This window comes from Python bivittatus, unplaced genomic scaffold (genome assembly GCF_059951505.1).
Source record: "Python bivittatus isolate LINGU-HERP-01145 unplaced genomic scaffold, Pbiv_v1 ctg000820_np1212, whole genome shotgun sequence".
Classification (NCBI taxonomy): Eukaryota; Metazoa; Chordata; class Lepidosauria; order Squamata; family Pythonidae; genus Python; species Python bivittatus.
This window is the reverse complement of record NW_028277107.1, coordinates 1620130-1634109: the sequence shown is the minus strand read 5'-3', so window position 1 is coordinate 1634109 and position 13980 is coordinate 1620130. Positions and strand designations below refer to the sequence as shown.

Here is a 13980-nt window from a genome sequence, read left to right as displayed (position 1 = left end):
CCCTTTGGTTTTCAAAGGTAAAGACGTGAATATGATGGAAACTAAGAACCCTTTTTCATAAGGTTTCAAGAGGACTGCACTCCCCCAATCCTGGTCTCTCCATAAGTCATCCAGAACTGCAACCAATGCAATTCCCATCCTGTCTCCCGGCCGGAAACTGAGCTTCAGCCCTTTCAGGCAAGCCAGGTCAGGAATTGGAGACCACAAAGCCTCTGGGAGCTCTGCGATGTTATTCTGAGGCACAAGGACAGCAGCTTGAAAGCCTGTCAGAGTTTCCCACTGACCTCTTTTATGGGACACAGAATCAAGACAGGATTATTTTTACTCTCTACAGGAGGAAAAGTGCTGAATTCCATTTCCTGTCTGCTCCTTTGCAACAATTGCTCCCTCTAAATGAAGATGCAACTTTCTCCAGAACCTCTCTTTAAAATGGAAGCTTGGAGATGATCTACAGTTGTCAAAAGCAGCTGGATGGAGAAGGCTTCCTGATTGGGGGGACACCACAGCCCCCTTCCTCCTGACCCCATGGATAATAACAGCCTTTCTCCCCTCTTTGCATGGGGTCCTGCATTGCACAATGCATCCCCCAGGGGGCTCCCTCTGCAAAGAGAGGGAACACCATGCGCTTCAGCGATAGGCCACTGGGGGGCAGCGGCCACAGGTGGCTTTTCAGGGGAGGGTGGGAATAGGAGTGACATCACTATCTCTTGCCTCTCTAGGAAGCTGCACTCTCTCTCTTTAACCCTTTGAGCTTTGCAGGAGGTAAAAGGCTGCAGGAAAGTCTTGCAGGGAAGAGATCCAGAGGAGGCCCTGGGGGAGGAAGGAGAGTTTGCATTGTTGCAAATCGGCAGCAGGGAAGAAGAAAAGCCCTGCAAGGAAGGAGGTGCCCCAGATTGTGCCTGCATTCTCACCATGCGCTGATGAGGCGGAAAGAGGGCTGGATCCTCTGTAGTTCAACGCGTCTTAGGAGGGTGAGTGAACCAGGAGATCCTCTTAAGCTTCATTCCTGCAAGCCCTGTGCTTTGTGTGAACTCGGCCCCTGTGCTTGGGGCATCTGTTTGGGTTTAGGGCATGTCGTCTGAACCCGCCTGGGTGTCCTGGTGTGACTTGGCTCTTAAAAGCAAATCCCGAAGAAAGGGAACTAGAACATCCCAAGCCAGGCTCATTTCACTGGCATTGCATTGTATCTGAACTGGACTTTGGGGGTTTGTTAACCTGTTTGGGGTTTGGCATTGTATGGCACTTTTATTTCCCAAGTTTCAATAAAAAGCCAATAAGAAGACTTGAGATGAGACTTCTGATGAATAGCAGATGTATTTTGATCAAGACACAGCTGGGTGACCCCAATCAACACATTAACAAGAGATGTTGATGGAATCACCCCTCACAAAACAAACATCAGAGGCTTTATAGACATTTAAATCTGTAATCAGATAGTACATCCCCTCATACCCATACAAGGGATTTTTGGGACGGTCTGAACAAGTGAAAGGTGGTTCTTAGGAAGGTAAACTTAACTGTAACTTTTTCTTCTGGTTACCAAGGGAATGGCATACCAGATTCTTCTTATCTTTCTCTAGAATGTAGGGCCTCACAACTGTTGCAAAAAGCTTGGTAACAACAAACCCTGCCAGCACCAGCCTTGTATCGAATTAAGTTATGGCTTGCAGCATCTGCCTAGTTCTAAGGGAGATTGGGTGGGGGATGCTGGGCTCTTTAGAAGGCAACTTTTATTGAGCTTGTACTTGGCTAATTGCTTATTCGAAGACAATCGGGCATTCAGCAAAGAGATAAGGGGGGGGGGGAGAACCCAGTGGTCTTTACAAAACAAAAGCAAGTTAACCCTTTAGAAATAAAATAGAGTGCACTGTTACAGGTATGGTTATACATTATGTGAAGCATATATATATATATAAAATATAAAATTGTGTATCAAAATAATGCCCTTCATTTCCTCCCTTTGCTTTTGAACATAAGATGCTTCTTATGTATGTGATTCCACTTATATGTTTTCGGAAGAAAGCGAAGGATCATAAGTTTGGCAAATGTTTGGGCTTGATTTCTGGGGGCTGCAATTACAGTTAAACCATCAATTGTGGAAACAACAACAACCTTTCCTTTCCTTTCCTTTCCTTTCCTTTCCTTTCCTTTCCTTTCCTTTCCTTTCCTTTCCTTTCCTTTCCTTTCCTTTCCTTTCCTTTCCTTTCCTTTCCTTTCCCTACATTGAAAGGAATGAAGAGATTGCCCTTCATTCAGCCAGTCATCTTTTTGCTTTCAGGTGAACCACTTGTGTGGTTGCGTTCACACAGTGTACTTTCCACTGTGCTTTTCTAATGCTAATTTTCTTACTAAAGGAACTATACATGGAATGAATATTAATCCAGCAAATGAACATAAGAGCAAAAATAATACTTGCCTTATCCAGGCGCTTCCAGGTAGCCAAGATAACCATTGATCTGCATTTGTAAGTCTTTGTCTTATTTCAGAAGCTTTTTCTTGCAGGTCTTTAACAACCTGTCGAACTACTCCGGATTTGTTAGTATAAAAACAGCACTCTTCTTCCAAAAAGAGACAGAGGCCTCCTTTCTCAGCTGTGAGAAGATCCAGACCTCGTCTGTTTTGGAGGACTACAGCTGCTAATGAATCCAGTTGGTTCTGGAGTTCAAGTACTCCTTGCGCAATTTGATTCAGGCTACTTTGGAAATCTTTTGACAGTTGTTGAAATGCGATAGCAGAGTGGGTTATTCCGGCAATCCCAGTTCCCTTGGCTACTCCAATAGCTATTAACAGGGGAAGAAGAAGTGGAATTCTCTTCCTCCGAATATGTCCTACCAAAGGGATTGGCGGGTCTTGCTTATTTACAATAACTCCAATATCAGGAGACAGGAAGGCTAAAGTACATATTCCTTCCCAGTCAAGGGGCAGGCATTGGAATGCCTTGTCCCCACAGAGAAAGAAAACTCCTCCCTCTTCCAGGCATGGTCTCAAAGTGAATTCAAAATCTTTTTCCTGGGTACTGTCACTGAACTTCACAGTGTAAGTCTCAGTCACATACATTCCAACCAATGGTTGAACCCCTTTTTGTGGGCTTACAGGGGCTTCCATTGATTTGTTTACTGCCACGCCTGGCAGGGAAGGGTCCACAAAATATGAGGAGTCTTCCCATTGTCCCTCTTGGGACCTTTGGGGAATAGGGAAACAATCCTTTCCCTTCTTGCCCTTTAAGAGCCAAGGGAGGAAATCAAACTGGTCATAAGCAGGATTAGATTATTCAGACACCAGTTCTCTCTCATTTTTCCTTGCAGAATAGTTATTCTGGATCCTTTGGTTAAATACACATCTTTGAGCTGTTTTGTGGCTTCATGCATAGCTTTCACCATTGTGAAAGTATGATCACGAACCATTGAAACTACCATGGCACAAGCATTCACATCAATTCTCCCCACTTCCACTCGTCTCTTGGGTTCATGGGGATCATGACGCTGAACAAACATTGGTGTTTTATCTAGCATTTCTACTCCAATTGCAACAGGCCCATCTATGGGGGGGCCTTGCTTTAGTCCCATTCTCAGTATCATCCTCTTAAGTGCATCAAAATAAGATTGAGCAATTCCACTTGGGGGTCTTTCTCCAGTGAAAACCAATTTAGTCTTGAGTTTGTACCACCATTCTGCTGAGACAGGAAGGGCTTGGTGAACCCCTGGGGTTATAGGTAAACATATCCAACAATCCTTTGCTAATTCGGGGTTACCTTCCTGCAGCAGATTTTGGGACAAAGCCACAGTGTCATAAATGTAAGTCTTATTAGACTGTAAATGGAATACAAACTCCTCTGTATCTTTTCTGCGTATTACCTTATAAGTAGGTGCCGGTGGTGGTGGTGGTCTTCGAAGTCCAAACCTTTCAATATAAGCATCAGTATTGTCAATCAAGATAAACACTTCAATTATCAATAGACTTATGATCAGATTTTTCAGACACACACTCTTTGATCTGTCCCTGTGCATCCAAAGCATTAAGACATCCGCCCTCCAGAAAATAGTAATCAGACCCATCTTGATCCCTTCCCCAAAAGGTGCGGGGAAACCAACAACAAGTGAAAAGTATTCCAAAACAAACAATCAACACAATGAAAACAATGTCAGTTTCACAACTTGGGTTGTGACCAAGCCAGCACATGTAGGGGTTTGTGTGGCTGGGAAAGTCTATGGTTTCAAATCTTCTGTTCCTGAATTAGGCCTCTACCGGTGGACCTAATTAGTCCTTGAAAAGATCTGCTGGTGAAGCTGGAGAGTGCTGCAATTTTAGTTTAAGTCCATCAACCGAGGAAACTTGCCACGTCTCTGAGGGTTCCTCTACCTGCTTGATTCTGGAGCCGTGTATCCAGGCCTTAATGCCTTCAACTTTCACAGCTGTTGGGGTGCTCAGAAGAACTTGCTTTGGCTCGGACCACTTTGGATCTGTGCAGGATGGGAACAGCTCCTTAACTCTGACCCACTGGCCTGGCTGGTTGATGGGCGGTACGTCAGGAGCAACTGGCAAGGCGTCTCAGACCTGTAGTGAAATAGAACATAAAACCTGCGCCAGTTTCTGTAGATATTGAGAAATGTTCTTTTCACCTGTCCATACAGTTAGCACTTCATGTGATACAAATGGTCTCCCATAAAGCATTTCAAAAGGGGACAACATCAGTGGCCCTCTGGGCATAGCTCTGATACGTGTTAGAGCAAGGGGCAACACTTTAGGCCATGGTAACTGAGTCTCTTGACAAAGCTTGGCAAGCTGAGTCTTTAAAGAACGGTTCATGCGTTCCACTTTGGCTGACGCCTGGGGCCGATAACTTGAATGAAGATGCCAAGGAATGTCCAGGAATTTACTGACTTGTTGAGTGACATCAGAAGTGAAGTGCCTCCCATTATCTGACTCTAACCCTTTAGGGACCGAGAACCTTGGAATGATGTACTCTACCAGGGCCCTAACCACTTCTCCTGCACGTTGAGATGAGACAGGGAAGGCTTCGGGCCATCCAGAAAACAAATCCACAAAGACCAAAAGATGATTTTTGGGTCCCTTTTTGGGAAGCTCTGTAAAGTCCACTTGCCAGGCCTCTCCTGGATATTGAGCTGTACGAAGGTGGCCTGGGCGGGTAGGTTTACTACTCTTTGGATTATTTCTGTGGCAGATGGTACATTGGGCCACAGCTGATTGACACAGGGGTCTCAGCTTCTTGTTACTGTATCTTTGAGAAAGCCACTTGAAAAGAGGTTTGGGGCCACAGTGGGCCATAGCATGACTTCTTCTGACAACCATCCAAAGGATTTGAAGAGGTAGCTGGACACGATTGTCAACAATCCACCACCCATCTTGGTTATACATTATATGAAGTATATATATATATATATATATATATATATATATATATATATATAATATAAAATTGTGTATATATGTAATATAAAATTGTGTATCAAAATAATGCCCTTCTGCATGTTGTGTGAATCCTGCTTGTAGGGAAATGTAAATACGTATTTATTGGGTATTCCAAGTGCTTGACGGAAGTCAATCCCCTATTTTGCAACACACACAGTTGTTGTTGTTTAGTCGTTAAGTCGTGTCCGACTCTTCGTGACCCCATGAACCATATTGCGCCAGGCCTTCCTGTCCTTCACTGCCTCCCTGAGTTTGCTCAGTTTCATGCTCATTGCTTCAGTGATGCTATCTAACCATCTCATCCTCTGCCGTCCTCTTCTCCTTTTGCCTTCAATCTTTCCCAGCATCAGGGTCTTCTCCAAAGAGATCTCTCTTCGCATTAGGTGACCAAAATATCTGAGCTTGAGCTTCATTATCGATCCTTCCAATGAGCAATCAGGGTTGATTTCCTTTAAGATTGACTGGTTTGACCTCCTAGCAGTCCAGGGGACTCTCAAGAGTCTTCTCCAGCACCACAGTTCAAAGGCATCAATTCTTCGGCGCTCGGCCTTTTTTATGGTCCAGCTCTCACAGCCATACATTACTACTGGAAAAACCATAGCTTTGACTATGCGGATCTTTGTCGGCAAGGTGATGTCTCTGCTTTTTAATATGCTATCTAGGTTTGCCATAGCTTTCCTCCCAAGGAGCAAGCGTCTTTTAATTTCATGGCTGCAGTCTCCGTCTGCGATGATCTTGGAGCCCAAATAAATGAAGTCTTTTACTGCTTCCATTTCTACCCCTTCTATTTGCCAGGAATTGATGGGTCCAGATGCCATGATCTTAGTTTTTTTAATGTTGACTTTCAAGCCACCTTTCGCACTCTCCTCCTTCAAGGCTCTTTAGTTTTTCTTCACTTTCTGCCATTAGGGTGGTATCCTCTGCATATCTGAGGTTATTGATGATTCTCCCTGCAATCTTAATTCCGGCTTGTGATTCTTCCAACCTGGCATTTCTCATGATGTACTCTGCATATAGGTTAAATAAGCAGCGTGACAGTATACAGCCTTGTCGTACTCCTTTCCCTATTTTGAACCAATCAGTTGTTCCATGACTGGTTCTAACTGTTGCTTCTTGGCCTGCATACAGATTTCTCAGGAGACAGGTAAGATGGTCTGGTACCCCCATCTCTTTAAGAATTTGCCACAGTTTGTTGTGATCCACACCATCGAAGGCTTTTGCATAGTCAATGAAGCAGAAGTAGATGTTTTTCTGGAACTCTCGTGCTTTCTCCATGACCAGTGAATGTTGGCAATTTGATCTCTAGTTCCTCTGCCTCTTCGAAACCCAGTTTGTACATCCGGTAGTTCTCGGTTCACGTACTGCTGAAGCCTAGCTTGTAGGATTTTGAGCATAACCTTGCTAGCATGTGAAATGAGTGCAATTGTGCGATAGTTTGAGCATTCTTTGGCATTGCCCTTCTTTGGGATTGGAACGTAAACTGACCTTTTCCAATCCTGTGGCCACTGTTGCGTTTTCCAAACTTGCTGGCATATTGAGTGCAGCACTTTAACAGCATCATCTTTTAGTATTTTAAATAACTCAGCTGGAATACTGTCATCTCCACTAGCTTTGTTGTTAGCAATGCTTCCTAAGGCCCACTTGACTTCACTCTCTAGGATGTCTGGCTCAAGGTCAGTGACCACACCAGCGTGGACATCAGGGACATTAAGATCTTTCTTGTATAGTTCTTCTGTGTATTCTTGCCACCTCTTCTTAATCTCTTCTGCTTCTGTTAGGTCCCTGCCTTTTTTGTCCTTTATCATGCCCATCTTTGCACTAAACGTTCCTTTGATATCTCCAATTTTCTTGAAGAGATCTCTAGTCTTCCCCATTCTATTTTTTTCCTCAATTTCTTTGCATTGTTCATTTAAGAAGGCCTTCTTATCTCTCCTTGCTATTCTCTGGAAATCTGCATTCAGTTGCTTATATCTTTCCCTTTCACCCTTGCTTTTCACATTCCTTCTTTCCACAGCTATTTGTAATGCCTCATCAGATAGCCATTTTGCTTTCTTGCATTTCTTTTTCCTTGGGATGGTTTTAGTTACTGCCTCCTGTACAATGTTACAGACCTCCGTCCATAGTTCTTCAAGCACTCTGTCTACCAAATCTAATCCTCTAAATCTATTCATCACCTTCACTGTGTACTCACAAGGAATATGATCTAAGTCATACCTGAGTGGTCTAGTGGTTTTCCCTACATTCTTCAATTTAAGCCTAAATTTTGCAGTAAGAAGCTCATGATCTGAGCCACAGTCAGCTCCTGGTCTTGTTTTTGCTGTCTGTGTAGAGCTTCTCCATCTTTGGCTGCAAAGTATATAATCAATCTGGTTTCGGTATTGACCATCTGGTGATGTCCATGTGTAGAGTCATCTCTTGTGTTGTTGGAAAAGAGTGTTTGCTATGACTAGCTTGTTCTCTTGACAGAACTCTATTAGCCTTTGCCTTGCTTCATTTTGTACTCCAAGGCCAAAGTTGCCTGTTATTCCGATTATTCCTTGACTTCCTACTTTAGCATTCCAATCCCCTATGATGAAAAGGATATCTTTTTTTGGTGCTAGTTGTAGAAGGTGTTGTAGGTCTTCATAGAACTGGTCAACTTCAGCTTCTTCGGCATCAGTGGTTGGGGCATAGACCCAATGTTCTTCCCTTTCTAGCTCCATCCTTTCCTGCAAACCCCCCAGTTTTACAACCATTCCATGGATGGGGTGTATTTGGACAAGAACGGAGAGCTGGCAGCTGACTTGGAGATTGTGAACTAGTTATGGTTTCCCAACCAGTCTGTTGTCAGGGAGAAGTTTGGGAGTTTTGCAAGACAGAAATCCCAGGAACCCAAGTTGCTCATTGACCAGGATGTTGCTATGTGGCCCCAAAGGTTTAGCAAGGTGGGGAAAACCATTTTATTCCTATCTCTCCTCTTCAGCATTGTCTTAAATAACACTTTCCCTGTGGAGCTTCTTTGAAGTCTCTGAAGCCCTTCAAGGGATCAAAAGAGTTGCAGAGAACCTCTCCTTAATTTTGTAGCTTACATGGTCCATTGCTATACCTGAATAAGGGAATCTGGATCCAAGTTCAACTGATGCCATTTTGCTTTTATTTTTATAATGCTTTCCACAGTTGTTATATTTTACGGATGTGGACTAAAACTGATGAACAGTAAACAAACACAGAAAAAACAGGCAGCAGATTCACTGGAAAACAATTTGTTTGTTTGTTTATTTATTATGCAATTTTGGACTGACATAATTATGTGACTCATGGTGGTTTACAAAAATGAAACACAGATAATATGATAACCAATTCCTAAAATGCTATGTTGGCTCTTATAAACGACTCCTGGAAGAGCTCCATTTGACCTTTTCTCTCAAAGCCAACAGAGTCAAGGCAAATCTAATCTCTCATTGCAAACTGTTCCACAGTCTGGAGGTGAAAAAGAAGAAACATCTCCTAGATTCAGATCCCTTGATCTCCCAGAAGGGAGATTCCTGGATAAACAGCTGCTTCTGTTAAATGGACCTAGTATACCATTTCTTTCCTTTGATGTCGACCCTAAACTACTGTCCTTCATGTTTCCTTTTTCTGCTCAGGGTCTGCTTCCCTCCAGGTATGTGGAAAGTTGTCAGCATGGATTTTTCAAGGTGGGTCAGGAAGGGGAGCCCATCTGCTGCTAAGACTGTGTTTTCTGTGCGGAGGGGACCTTCTCTCTCAGGAAGGTGGGTGACTCCAAAGTGAAGCAGCCCTTTAGTAAGAAGGCTAACACTTCTCCCTGGGTGAAGAACCCACGTTGCTTGGTTTATTTCTGAAACATATTAAAAAATAGACAGGCTAGGAAACCAAGGTATGAAAGATCAACTGCTAAACCATTAGCATGCATCCTTCACCAGGGTTAGAAAGCAGAAAAGTGCTCTCAGTGTTTAGTAAAGTTGGTCACAGTTCCTAAAATTGCATCTTCTTTTGTTTTCACTGTTTCTTACCCCATGCAGCATCTCTGCTGGTGGCACAAAAACGACTCGATTAGTGGCTGAACCTGGTAAATGTTACTTTTCTTCTCTTCAGATGCAGATCATTGCACCAAATGTCCAGAAGACCAGCATCAAAATAAGGAGTGAGAGAAATGTGTCCCTAAGGAAGTAAGCTTTCTGACCAACAATGAATATCTGGGGACCATCTTGTCTTCCCTTGCACTTTTCTTGTCGTTACCTACTGTATTTGTACTAGCAATCTTTGTGAAACACAGAGATACTCCCATCATCAAAGCCAACAACCGGGACCTCTCTTACATCCTCCTCGCCTCCCTCTTGCTTTCCATCTTGACCACCTTCCTCTTCATTGGGCGGCCAAGGAGAGCCACTTGCATTCTCCGACAGACAGCCTTCAGCATCGTCTTCTCGATTGCTGTCTCTTCTGTCTTGGCCAAAACAGTCACGGTGGTCCTTGCCTTTCTGGCCACAAAGCCAGGGAACAGAGTGCGGAGGTGGCTGGGGAGGAGTCTGGCCAATTCCATCATTGTTTCTCCTTGCAGTATCCAGGTGGTCATCTGCAGCATCTGGCTGGTGGTGTCTCCCCCATTCCCTGTTTCTGACATGCACTCCCAACTAAGAGAGATCATCCTGCAATGCAATGAAGGGTCTCTTGCCATGTTTTATATTGCTCTTGGCTACATAGGCTTCCTGGCTGCCATCTGGTTCATGGTGGCTTTCCTGGCCAGGACCCTACCTGGGGCCTTCAACAAAGCCAAGCTGATCACCTTCAGCATGCTGGTCTTCTGCAGCATCTGGGTCTCCTTTGTGCCCACCTACTTGAGCACCAAAGGGAAGTACATGGTGGCTGTGCAGATCTTCTCCATTTTGACCTCCAGTGCTGGCCTGCTGGGTTTCATCTTTTTCCCTAAGTGCTACATTATTTTACTAAGACCAGATCTAAATACCAAAGAGCAGCTAGTTGTGAAAACATAAATCAATATCTCATTACTTCTGCAATCTTTTTCTCAAAGTTATAATTTTGTGTACATTCTATGTGTTTCCCATCTCAAAAAAGTTTTGTAATACACTAGGGTTCTTAGGTTCAACCTCCTAATACCCTCTGAATGGCTTTGCCATGGTTTGGACTTGGTTCCACTGCTACCACCTATTGTGCTGAAAGCAAACTGGCCATACTGCCCCCTCTCCCCATTCCTTTGCACCCACTCCCTAAGTGGTTTCAATGAATTAAGCCAATATTACAAGTATGGAATAATTCCCAGGCTGCAGAATTTGAAAAGGAGGTCTTAGAAGATGTCCTCCTCTCACCATCTCTTCACAGTTTCCAAAGTGGGGTCTCCCTGGACAGCTGAAGTAAGTCCTGGGAAATGAAGGAGAGGAAATTTTGCTTTGGAAAATTGGTAGAGGTCCAGCTAGGAAATTGCATGTTGTTTGTCTTCTTATCCAGTATTGTCAAATTAAGTGTTAGTATACACAATATTTCAGGAAGACCAGAGAATGAGGATGGTCTGCTATGAAGGAATGTTTGCCTTTCAAGATGGTGGATGTTGCAGTTTGATGTTACAGACTATCAGACAATTATAAGCAAAACTAACTTGAAAGGTTTCTCCCACAGGAAAGGTTGAGACCAACCTTTCTGTTCCAGATACAAGTCTCCTGTGTAGTGGGAAGTAGCTTTTTCCTATTCAGGCCAGTGCCTCAACTACAATAGTTGTTGTTTTATAAGAAATAAATACATTTAAATAAATAAGTAAACCCAAATAAAGAAGATAAATAATGTCCCTGTGGAAGGACAAGCTGCCTGAGCAGGCTATAAGCCCCTGCGCACCTTCTTCCCCCACCTTCTTGGCCCTCCCCCATCACCAGGGCAACCCAGCTACCCATCAAAGTGGGGATTGCTCTCTGTTTATATACAGTAGCTTGCCCTGCCAGCGTCGGTAAGGGTGTGGTTTTCTCCTGCCTCATGAGGAGAAGCAGAGCCAAACCCGGGAGTCAGATAAAGAGAAAAACTCAAGGATCGACAGTAGCAGGTTTGGCCTAGCACAGCCAGCGCCACTGCTCAGTTTCACCACCACTAGTCAATTTCACTGCCTCAGGCATAGGCAGTCAGGGAAGGGAAACAAGGCAAACCGCAAGCTAATTGCTGGCAGGTGGCCCCAATTAACTCATGGCCAAGAGTAAATTGGAACCGGCAACATTGTAGTACCGGCGGCTCCCCAGACCGGGCAATGCCCCGATTACAATGCTTCAGGAATACAGCAATCCGGAGGCAATCAGCGAGCAGTTGGAACCCGACTTAAGAAACCCCATTTCATCCGCATGAGAAAAGCCCCATAAGTACACTGACAACATGGACAAAAGACGAAGATCATGAGGACAATGAAACCTGTCCTGAATCTGCCATTAAGGAGACGGGAGGGAGATCGTGACAAGCAGAGGGGTGACCAGGGACAAGGGCAGGGGCGGAACCCAGGGGTACTATGGGTCAAGGGGGGAACCCTATAAAATACTGTAAGAAACTGCGCCAAGCCAATCCTGGCTTTGTCTGTAACCGTTACGCATTACACCTGAGTAAACTAGCTTTTGTTCGAGTCCATGTCTCACGAGGGTTATTTCCAGTACCGAATGCAGCTAACGTTACAGACAGCCCTGATGAGAAGAGCAATAGGAAAGGAGGCAAAGCTGAGAGAACTGGGGAGAGAGAGGTGTTTCCCTCAGATGGAGGAAAGTTTGGGAAGAAGAGGAGGAGAATCCAGAACCCCAGTCAGGAACAAACTGGCAGGAAAGGGGAAGAAAAAGTCAAGACTTGGACAGAACAGAAATAGAAAATAGAAACTAAAAAATGATGAAAGACAGATTGAACTCCGAAGGAAAAGGAGTACAGCTGCATAGAGAGTGACAGTAGAGGTATTCAGGGATTAAGGCGACAGAAATATCGAAGTCAACCATAAAGAAGTATATTGGAGATATAGAATAAAAAGATATGAAGGTAGAGTGAAATTGGATTTTGAAGAATATAGTGTAGATAAAAAGCTTATAGAAAATGATTAAACTAGAAAATAATTTTATTATTAAGATTAATTTCTGAACTAGCTGAAGGCATGTATACTTGAAAATTTCTCTCTCTTTTTTTCTTTTTAAGATCTCCTTTTGTACAATAAAAGACTCCCTCCAGCTACTGAAGGGAGATACAAAAAACCAATAAATTGTCCAAGTTCCCAGGCCAAGTTTTGATTATTGCCTTGGTGGTTTAAAAAAAGTACTCACAATCCATTGTATGTTGAGGGGAATATCCTGGCAGAGATTTTAATTCGAGCTCGCATTCAAATTTAGCTTTGTGGAGTCCTTGGCGCTCCTTGAGCTTGGTTGTTTTCTTGCAGACGTTTTGTTACCCAACTAGGTAACATCTTCAGTGCTAGAAGGGAGTGGGGTGTACTCTCTGTTTATATACAGTAGCTTGCCCTGCCAGTGTCGGTGGGGGTGTGGTTTTCTCTTTAGTAGTTCCTTGATTAGAATATTGTTCTCTGCTTGACTGTTTGTCTGGTGTTCATCCTGGTGGCAATCCCTGCTTATCTGAGTGTTGAATGCTGGCAAGGAGGTGTTCTGTTCTTTTTGTTTCCTTATCGTTGTCTCTGAAATGGTGTGTAAATTGCTTATCTCTATGTGCCTGTTGATGGCTGACGTTTCATTACCTGACTAGATAACATCATCAAAGTGAGTGTGGGGTTTGCTCCATGTGTGTATATAGTAGCTTGCCCTGCCAGTGTCAGTGGGGGTGTGGTTTTCTCTTTAGTAGTTCCTTGATTAGAATATTGTTCTCTGCTTGATTGTTTGTCTGGTGTTAATCCCTGCTTATCTGGGTGTAGGTTGTTGGAGAGGATGTGCTCTGGTCTTTGTATTTCCTTCTTAGCTTTCCTATTTTTCTCTTTTGAATAATGTGTAAATCTGGTTTATCTCTATCTGTCAATTGATGGCTGATGTGTTTGAGTGCCAAGCTTCTAGGAATTCACTAGTGTTTTTGGAATCAGCTTGGTCTGGGATATACACAGTTGCCCAGTTGTAACTATGGTTGAATCTGTCCATGTGTTGTGAGATTAAGGAGTTTTCATCATGTCTTCTGACTGCTAGTTTGTGTTCATGGATGTGCTGTGCTAGTCTTCTGCCAGTCTTGTATAGCGGCTGTTACAGTCCTTACCCTGTATGTTGTAGATGACTCCTGTTTTTTCTTCCTGGGCTACTAAAGCAAACCTAATGAAGGAACTATCAAGGAGAAAACTACACCCTCACCAACACTGGCGGGGCAAGCTACTGCATATAAACAGGGAGCCAACCCCACACTCACTAGCACGGATGATGTTACCTAGCTGGGTAATGAAATGTCTGTAAGAAACAACCAAGCTCAGAGAGCCCAAAGGATTCCACAATTCAACCCTGAGCGACATATATTCTCTTCTATTGGAACCTTAGCTTTATTTAGTATATGTTATTTTCTGTGAGTTCAGACTGGTTCCTTTGCTCAAAAAATCCCAAG

General features: G+C 43.7%; 1 long non-coding RNA gene across 2 annotated transcripts in view; it reads left to right on the top strand.

Annotated features, from left to right (window-relative positions):
* Positions 1–761: 761 nt before the first annotated feature.
* The window catches only part of LOC112542589 (uncharacterized), a 30292-nt gene continuing 17073 nt past the window's right edge, over positions 762–13980 (top strand). Inside the window, exons 1-3 of one of the 2 annotated variants that reach the window (XR_015793541.1) lie at positions 762–971; positions 9057–9182; positions 9526–12643. This is a non-coding gene — a long non-coding RNA (uncharacterized LOC112542589). Of the gene's footprint in view, positions 972–9056; positions 9183–9525; positions 12644–13980 lie in introns of those variants that run through there. The other variant, XR_015793542.1, reaches the window with a different exon arrangement.